This window comes from Dipodomys spectabilis, unplaced genomic scaffold (genome assembly GCF_019054845.1).
Source record: "Dipodomys spectabilis isolate Male_0828 unplaced genomic scaffold, ASM1905484v1 ptg000047l, whole genome shotgun sequence".
Lineage (NCBI taxonomy): Eukaryota > Metazoa > Chordata > Mammalia > Rodentia > Heteromyidae > Dipodomys > Dipodomys spectabilis.
This window is the reverse complement of record NW_024870724.1, coordinates 2,023,482-2,032,372: the sequence shown is the minus strand read 5'-3', so window position 1 is coordinate 2,032,372 and position 8,891 is coordinate 2,023,482. Positions and strand designations below refer to the sequence as shown.

Sequence of the window (8,891 nt, the reverse complement as noted above, 5' to 3'; positions counted from 1 at the left end):
GTAGCTGTATCCATTCTGTACACCGTATTTACAATAACAAGAAAAATATATTTACAAAAAATTAATATGGAAGCAAAATAATAAAATAAGGTTTAGAACCATCCAAGGCACATGCCAGCTGCCCAACAGGCAAATACACAAGAATCACAGCTTCTGATTAGATGAAGTAAATAAAGAGGAAAAATACACTAAAATACAGTGTTGGAGGCATGGCTCAAGTGGTAGAGCACTTGTCTGCCAAGGACCAGGCTCTGAATAAAAACCATAGTACTTCCAAGGGAAAAGTATTTTAAAATGTTAGAACTTAAGGAAAAGAGCAGAGGAAAGTATAATGGCTCACATAGTGGTGTACACATGTAATCTTAACACTTGGGAGATTAGGAAATAGCTTTGGCTACATAATGACACTATATCTTAAAGAAAATTAAATATTAGAATAAAATAAATCAAACTATATTTCTAAAAACTAGGGTGCAGTTCAAGTATTAATGAATTTGTCTTCCATATGCAAGGCTCTGGTGTGGTACACCAAAAATTAAATGCTTTAATAACTGAAAATTTTAGTTTAATTGGTGAAATACTAGATGCCCTTTGGCTGGAATACCTCCTGGATAAACCTGTGGCAGTTGACACAGCTCCATTCTGTGCTGTACTGAGTGCATTGCTCAGCACACACCATTCAGATCTACATGCATGGACCTCTAATATAATTTGTTTTTGAGTATACTCCTTTCAGTCTTTCACATCACAATAACAGGTCCTTCTATTATTTCTGATGTCTTATAGTTATCTCCATCCTATTATTGAGAATTGCTCTTCTCCTGTGCCTGCATAACACAGCATATTCTGAGAAGAGTAGTAGCTCTCTTGCTAGCCACCCTAATCCTGCCCCATCTCCTCCTTAAATTATACTTTGGTATAATTATGACACTACCCAGGGGATTGGGAATATCCTGCTAGCCACTCTTCTCCAGCCCTGCTTCTTACTCAACAGAGTTTATGGTCTCATCTTGTGTGGTTACCTAGAGAGAAATCTCACTGCTGCTTAGGAAGAAAGAGCAGCCAAGGGAAACAATAGAATCCTGGCCTAGCAGTGTGCTGGAATTGAGGTTCTTCTACAGGAAATAGAAGGGAATGGTAGGCAGAATAGCACTTAGGCCTCTATTCAGAGGTGACAGCTTGCCATCATAAAGCAATTGAAATTCAGATGACAATGTGTACTTGTTAAACCAGGAGGGTAAACTGACTCTTCTTCCTTTAAGGAGAGGTAAGTTGGAAAGGTCTGCAGGAATTGGGCTCGGTGGCACAGTTCAAGGTACTCTTTTCATTTGGACAAGCTAAGTTTACTTCATTAAGAGGTATGTACCCATGGCTGCATTGAATGTTCTGTCCTGTATATATCCCTGTATCTCACACAGGTGGTACAACATGTCTCACATTAAGAATGATGGGTTCCAGCTTGTTGGGCTGTGGCTCATCAGGATACAGGGAATATTGTGCAACTTGTTTGAGCCATGGGTGTTCCATTATTTGTTCAGTATTTGTCTCTCCTTCAGGTCCTCAATTACCAGTTGGCATATTACATTTTATCTAACATTCATGTTATATGGACCAGCATACTTGGCCTTCAGAACTAGTGACTCTACCTGGGTCACTTTCTCCCATCAAAGGGAAATCTTCCTGTTCTAATAAAATATAAAAAGCCACCTAAGCTCCAGATTTCCACATTTCAGGCATCATAACTTTTTATTTTTCCAGTTGTGTGGCTTGAACTCTGGGCCTGGGCACTGTCCCTGAGCTCTTCAGCTCAAGGCCAGCACTCCACCAATTGTGCTACTGTGCCACTTCTGGTTTTCTTGTGGTTAATTGGAAATGAGTATTACAGACGTTCCTGACCAGGCTGGCTTTGAACCATAATCCTCAAATCTCAGCCTCCTTAGTAACTAGGATTACAGGCATGAGACACCAGTGTTCAGCCATCATTTCTTTCTTGCAGGATCATTTCAGGAGGGGATGGAACAGCACAGCACTAAATAAATTCCTCAGCAACTGCAGTGGAGTAAACCAAATGCTCAGACCAAATCACTAACTTTGATATTGCCTTTGCTGTCCAAAAGGATGCTGTTGGGCTTAAGGAAGTGTGTGATTGTGTTCTGGTGCAGGTGGTGTATAGCACATACAATTTGAAGAACCTTCTGGCTTCAACTCATATAGGTGATGGGATTTTCAGATCGACTTCAGAAGGTGGCCCTTAGTGGCCAGTTCTGTGATGAGATACACATACTCTTCCTTCTCCATCACCTGGTAAAACCTGATGTGCCATCCAGCCTTAAAAATGTCCACCTCATTCTCTATCTGATGACTGGAGATCTTTCCCTTCTGAAATATTTTAACTGCCATCTCAGTGTTTGTGAAGTGGTGATGAGCCAGTTTCACTCAGGTACCATGGTCGAGGAGTTCTTTCATCTGGTAATGTTTGATAATCTCCTCCTTCAAGGAGCTTGAGGATGATTCTTTGTATTCTGCCATACTCCTGCTATGATGGCAGGAGTCTCCCTAAAATTAACTAAATAAAATAATGGAAAACCCAGGAAAAGTCAAAAAGAAATACCAAAATCTAACCAACAAATCCTCCCAACCAAAAAAAAAAAAAAAATCAATCTAGCTTTGATTTAGTCCAGCAGCTCACTAAGCAAGAGCTCCCAGCACTGTAAACTGACAAACCATGGGGCACAGTGCCTTCCTATATACTCTGCATGACCTCTCATAATGGAGTAATCACAACAGGGAAAATGACATCATGGGGGAAATGGACAAAGTAGATTCAGGGCAAGTGAGGTCAGTGAAAAAGTGGACCTATTGCAGCCTCCACTATTGGCACTCTAGCTCTTAGGCCTCAAAGACTGTTGCTAAGTAATCCAGGTGGCCTTGAGTTTTCTATTGTCATTATCATGCCATTTCTGAAACCACTAGGAGAGTAGCCAATGTCCTCTGACCTTCTAGAGGACTCCTGCATCTTATAAATTGCTTTTGTGGAAACACCAGCCAATAGCCTCCATTCTTTTTTTTTTGGGGGGGGGGGTCCGGTCGTGGGGTCTGAATTCAGGGCCTGGGCACTGTCCCTCAGGTCTTTAGCTCAAGGCTAACGTTCTATCACTTGAGCCACAGCGCCACTTCTGGCTTTTTTCTGCCTATGTGGTGCTGAGGAATTGAACCCAGGGCCTCATGCATGCGAGGTAAGCACTCTACCACTGAGCCAACTTCCCAGCCCTAGCCTCTATTCTTGATGGCCACCTTATCCTATGTCTTGTCCCACGAATGACAGGGCACAAAGTCCTCCATCCTTCTTAAGGACAGTTGTGTCTTACAATTTGCTCCTGTAGGGACAATGTCCAGGCTGGCTTTGAGCCAATTCTCACAATTCAGCTTCCTGAGTAGTGAGGATTATAGGCCTGAGCCATCAGTATTTAGCTCATCTGTCACTTTTTGAAGATTTTTTTTTTTTGTTTTAGAAAACTTGGTTTTAGCAATGTCTTTTTCTTTTATCACTTTGTATTTGTTTCCCTTGCTGTCTAATTCTTATTCTTTTTCTAATGAGAAATTGCTCATGGTATCATTGAAGATCACTTGTGTGTGAGGAGTTGTGTCTCTGTGCTTTGGGAGGTTTGTTGTCTTTGAGTGTTTAATTAGAATGTGTCTTAGTGTGGACCTGTGGGATTATCCTAATTGACTTTTGTTGAGCTGCTAGATTCCTGCATATAAGGGTTCATACTTTCAATCAAACTTGGGAAGATTTTGGTCAGTATTCATTCAAATACAATGTATTTTTTCTCTCTTGTACATTATATATATATATATATATATATATATATATATATATATATTATACATACAAACATTATATACATATTCACATTGTATATGTGAATATACTAATATATACATATATCTCTAGATATTTATATTAAATATATAAATATTTACATTTACATACATATATTTATTTTTACATAGCTTCCATTTTGTGATTGTTTTTGGAAGTCTAGATTGGTACCAGCTACTTTGTCAGAGATAGAGGTAGAAGTTTCCTCTTTATAGCTTGGTGAAAATAAGCATTTCTTGGCAAGGATATTGAAACATATACAATCTAGCCCCCCCACATCACTCTCTCTGATTTACTACCTCTGTCAGGTCTCTAAGCACAGGGCCATTGCTTGTCAGGTTCTTCTACTGTGTGCTGTGATCTTTTCCGTGCCATGTTCAGCTTCAATGGCTACCAGTCCTGAAACTGGAAGAGGAGATTCTCCAAAGTCAGCCTGCATGGGAGTGGTCTTAGCAGATACCCCTATGCCAGGAATGCTGACTGCTGACTGTGGGCTGCCCAAGCACAGCTCTTTTTGGACTCAAGTCAGAGGACTGCAGAGGAGTGTGGGAGTGGTGCCTTGATAGTCGTTGCGCTAGAAGCAAGGCTGGGGACACAGAGCTTCACTGTGACCTGATTTCTGGGGCAAAGGAGGTGCAATGGCAACTTCAGGCTTTTTCCAGAAGACATGGGCACATGGAGGGAGCAGAAGCTAAGCCCAAGAGACTCCTGAGCACATGGTGGGAAATCGAGCTTGGAGGGCCAGGCTGTCCTGGTTGGTAGGGAGGCAGGTTATGAGCCTATATTTGTAGTCTGCCGGCTTCCAAATGAAAAGCTAGACTTGATTGCTGTCCAGAAATATCCCATGCTTGTGTGGGTCAAACTGCCAAGGACCACAATGAAGGAACCTGCTCATGGCTGGCAATGAAATGGTGAAACTGGAGTGTGAAGACATCATAGTGGGCTCTGAGGATTCCCTAACACTGCAGAGCAGGGAGGCCAGAACAAAAGGAGATACCAGGCTCTGCTGGCTGGGTAGTAGATAGACAGATGGAAGAAGCCTTGCTGGATGGCTTAGTGGAGTCTGTGCCTACAGGCACATGAAGCTGCCTAGGATCTCCCCAGCAGAAACTTGGGGACAGCAGCTTTCCCAACATGGACAAAGAGTGTGCTGCTGGCTAGAGGCTGTGGTGAATGCTGTTCCTAGAGGGGAAATAGGCCTGCTGCTGGAGGGAGCCAATGCCCCTTCCAAGGCTCCTGGAGTAAGGGGAGCCCTCAGGAATAGGCTCATGGAAAGGCTGGTCTCCCCACACAATGAGAACCTCTCTAGTTGGTTTGATTCTTTGTTTGAGAGTGGGTCACTTCTTCGGAGGCAGTGATATTGAAAGAGGAGTGCCATTACCATTCCTGTTCAACCTTATATGAACCTTGATTATTACATCTAAGCCTCCTTAGTAGCTAAGATTATGGGTGAGAGCCACCGGTGCCTGACTCCATCAAGGTTTTTAAGGCCATGGCTCTTCAGGGAAATAATAGCCCTGTGTTCCTAGGAAGAAAGATGCATGCAGGTAGTAAAGACCTCTGAGCTTCACATCAGAACAGAGAGAGCCCCCATATCACTGGGTGTTGATTTGGTACAATTGTTGGTATGCACATCTGGCTTTTCTGAGACCAGAAGACAGTTCAAACTTGCTAGATAGGCAAAGATCCAGAAAAAGGAAGAATCAGAATGCTGGGTTTAAACCACAATTTCTGTGAAATGAAAGTTCAGACGAGACAAGTGACTTCTGACCGTCCCAATGGTGGCAGTGGAATAAAGGAGAAGCCTTAGTACTCTGCACCCTAGGACATGGTATGCCTGCAGTCAGATGGTAAGGAAGCTAGGAGACCTCCAAGAAGGCGGGTGGCATTAAAAGAAAGCCCTGGGATCATTCACCCTGTGACAGATGCAAGAAGCCGCAGGCTTGGACACCATCCTGTTTATCCCAGGCTTATTGCCTTATGTTTAGCCTAGATGTCATAACAGCATTTCTATAGATTCCTGGGACCAGAGACTGAATGACTCAGGAAACTAAGCCCAATTGAAATCTAAAAGGAGGACAACACCAATAATATCAAAGGAATGAAGAGCAGAGGCTTGAAGCTAGGGACTAAGGTAGACCCAGGCACTGGTGGCCCACACCAGCTACTCAGGAGGTGGAGATTTTAGGGTGGAAGTAAAATCCAACCCAGGCATGAAAGTTCATGACATTCTTCTCACTAATTAACCAGGGAAAAAAGCCAGGAGTGGAACTGTGACTCAAGTGGTAGAGCACGAACACTAGTCTTGAACCAAACGGTCAGGCACAAACTCTATCTGACCCTCAGTAGTAAGGACTATATAGGAGATTGAGATTTGAGGATTAAGGTTTGCAGCCATCCAGGGCAAAAAATCCATGAGTCATCTCTAGTAAAAACTGAGGAGTGGAACCGTGGCTCTCGCAATAAAGCACTAGTCTTGAACAAAATCTCCAAACTCAATTCTGACTCTGAGTAGTAAGGATTACTTGGGAGAATGAGATGTGAGGATTAAGTTTTGCATCCAGCCAGGGCAAAAGAATACATGAGTTATCTCTATAAGGAGCCAGATGTTTACCTACTTCTGTTATTAAACATCTTGCAACGGCTCAGTGACTTTTATCTAGAACTTCTCTGGGATTTTCGGAACTGACTGTTTATTTTCCCTAATTCTGCATTCTGATGCATGTATAATACACAAATAAGGCCTCAGTGTCAGGCTTGACATAACTCTTGCAGACTTGAGTAACATGAAGTGCCAATGAAAGCATTCGAGCTCATTTTCAATGGGGAGACAATTGAAACAGAAGACGCTGACATTTTAATGAACAGTGATATTCTGCAACTTTATAAAACAATTCAATTTCTTTCACATGTGCCCAAATTGGAGGGCTTTTCCAAGAAGATAAAACAGAAAGAATAGGAAGCTTTTGGGCAGACTTCTAGGAACAAAAGAACATCTCAATGAGGAGGATATTCTTCAAAACAAAGCCTTCAGGGAAAGCTTGAATAAAGGAAAAAATGTAACAGAAGAGATTAATTTTTTGCAATCCAATTCTAGGTTTATTCAGTACAATATCTTTATTGTACCCGGCAAAGCATAAACACAACCTTACCTAAAATACTACAGTTATAAAACTCAAAATTAATAATAGTATATATACAACACTATATAGTAGATATAGTAGATATACACAATAAAGGCAAAAGAGAGAAAGAGAGGGAGGGAGAGAGAGAGAAGAGAGAGAAAGAGAAAGAGGGAGGGAGGGAGGAGAAAGGGAAGGAGGGAGGGAGCAATATACATATTGCCAAGGCAAACCTGCAAGAACACCATGAATGGCAGGCAAAATGTGGTGGGGGCAGTCTTTGGTAAACAGACCCATTCACAGCAAGGAACACGGTGTGGTATTCTCTCAGGGTAGAACGGGGCTTAGTCAGGGTCAAGGGCCAGGCCTAACAGGAACAGCAGCTTCATCCCTTTACCCTGAAAGCCTATGCCTTGGACAAACAAGGGAACCCCTATGTTGCCAGACTATCCCCAGTAATCAGTGGCAAGCCTGGAAGCGCCAAACACTCTAGGAATGGAGAAGGAATGAACTTTCTAGCCAGAAAATTACAGGCCACACATATGAAGAGAGCCTCAAATCTACAAAAATTTGGGAGCCATAACTGGGCTGCAGATGAATTGTCTCAATAAGGGATCCTTTGTTACAGCCACTCATGGGCTAGTGAAGTGACAAAACTGAGTTGTATTATAAGGGGGGAGCATCAGGTACCTGCTTATCAGGTGGAGATGGAGCTGAATCAGGGGCTGTGGTCCAGGGACTAGAAGCCTTGTCTGGGGAATCCTGGGCTCCAGGGGCATGACCTCCTGGGTGTTGGATTTGTAGGGGACCATGGTCTGGTGTGATGTCTGAGCAGATAAGGGCTGGGGGCTAGGGAGCTGGGGCACTGCTGGAAGCAGATTTGCAGCTGCAGGACTATGCTGGAGCTTCTTGAGAAAGAGCTGGAGCAGCTGCAGGAGCCAAAGCTGGAGGCTGAGCCAGAGCAGGACTCAGGGCCCTGGCTCCTGCTAGAATCACTGCTTCATTCCTGAGTCTTAGCCCTGCTAAGGTCCTTCCTACTTGGCTCCTTAGTGGACATTTTATTTGTAGAGGGATCCTCTGACTTCTTCTCAGAGTGGCCTTGCCTGTATTAGAAGGAACCTTCTTCCTGCCGTCCCCAACTCCTCCCTCTCTCCTCATCCTATGAGGCTGAGGCAGTGCTCAATGGAACAGAATTTTGACCCTATTCCAAGACAATCCCTCATAGCACTATCACACAGCAAGAGTATAGATCTCCTAGAAGTTGAAAAGCTCTACATCTGTGAAGAGAATTGGCATGCAAAAAAAAAGGAGACATTTGAAGGCACAATTGACATGAGTCAAGAATTTCCCTTAGGTAGTGAGTTTTTTAATATTCTAGAAGTGATTGCTCCCTTCAAGCCCTTTATCAACTTTAGAGAATTTGTTCAAAGGAAGATTTCCCCAGGCTTTCCTGTAAACTTAGATAGACCTGGGTTTCCTAGGATCACAGCCACTGTGACTTTCAGGAGTTTTGAGATGATGTAGATGATGGCGTTATCTTTACCATGTCAGATAACTACAAAGAAGACACCCCAACCATTGTCCTGGCCTTTAACATAGTCACCAAGAACAAGAAACACAGAGACTCCTAGAAGTAAATCCAAAAAGAAGGGACAAATGTTTTCAGGGAATTACACATTGAAATGACACATCAGTAATAAGATTGGAAGAAATGGGCCTCTAATATGAATTTTATCAAGTATTCTGATGAGCCATTTGCAGTCTTTTAAAAACCTATACTTTATGTGTAATTGTTTGATCTGCAGCTACCAGTGATATGATTTTTTTTTTGTCTTTTCTTTTTTGGTACTGGGGATCGAACCCAGGACGTTGTACTTGCTAGGCAA

At 42.7% G+C, this 8,891-nt stretch overlaps 1 pseudogene; it reads left to right on the top strand.

Moving 5' to 3' along the window:
* The first annotated feature begins 6,464 nt into the window (after nucleotides 1–6,464).
* LOC122107158 lies at nucleotides 6,465–8,636 on the top strand (annotated as a pseudogene).
* Nucleotides 8,637–8,891: the final 255 nt, after the last annotated feature.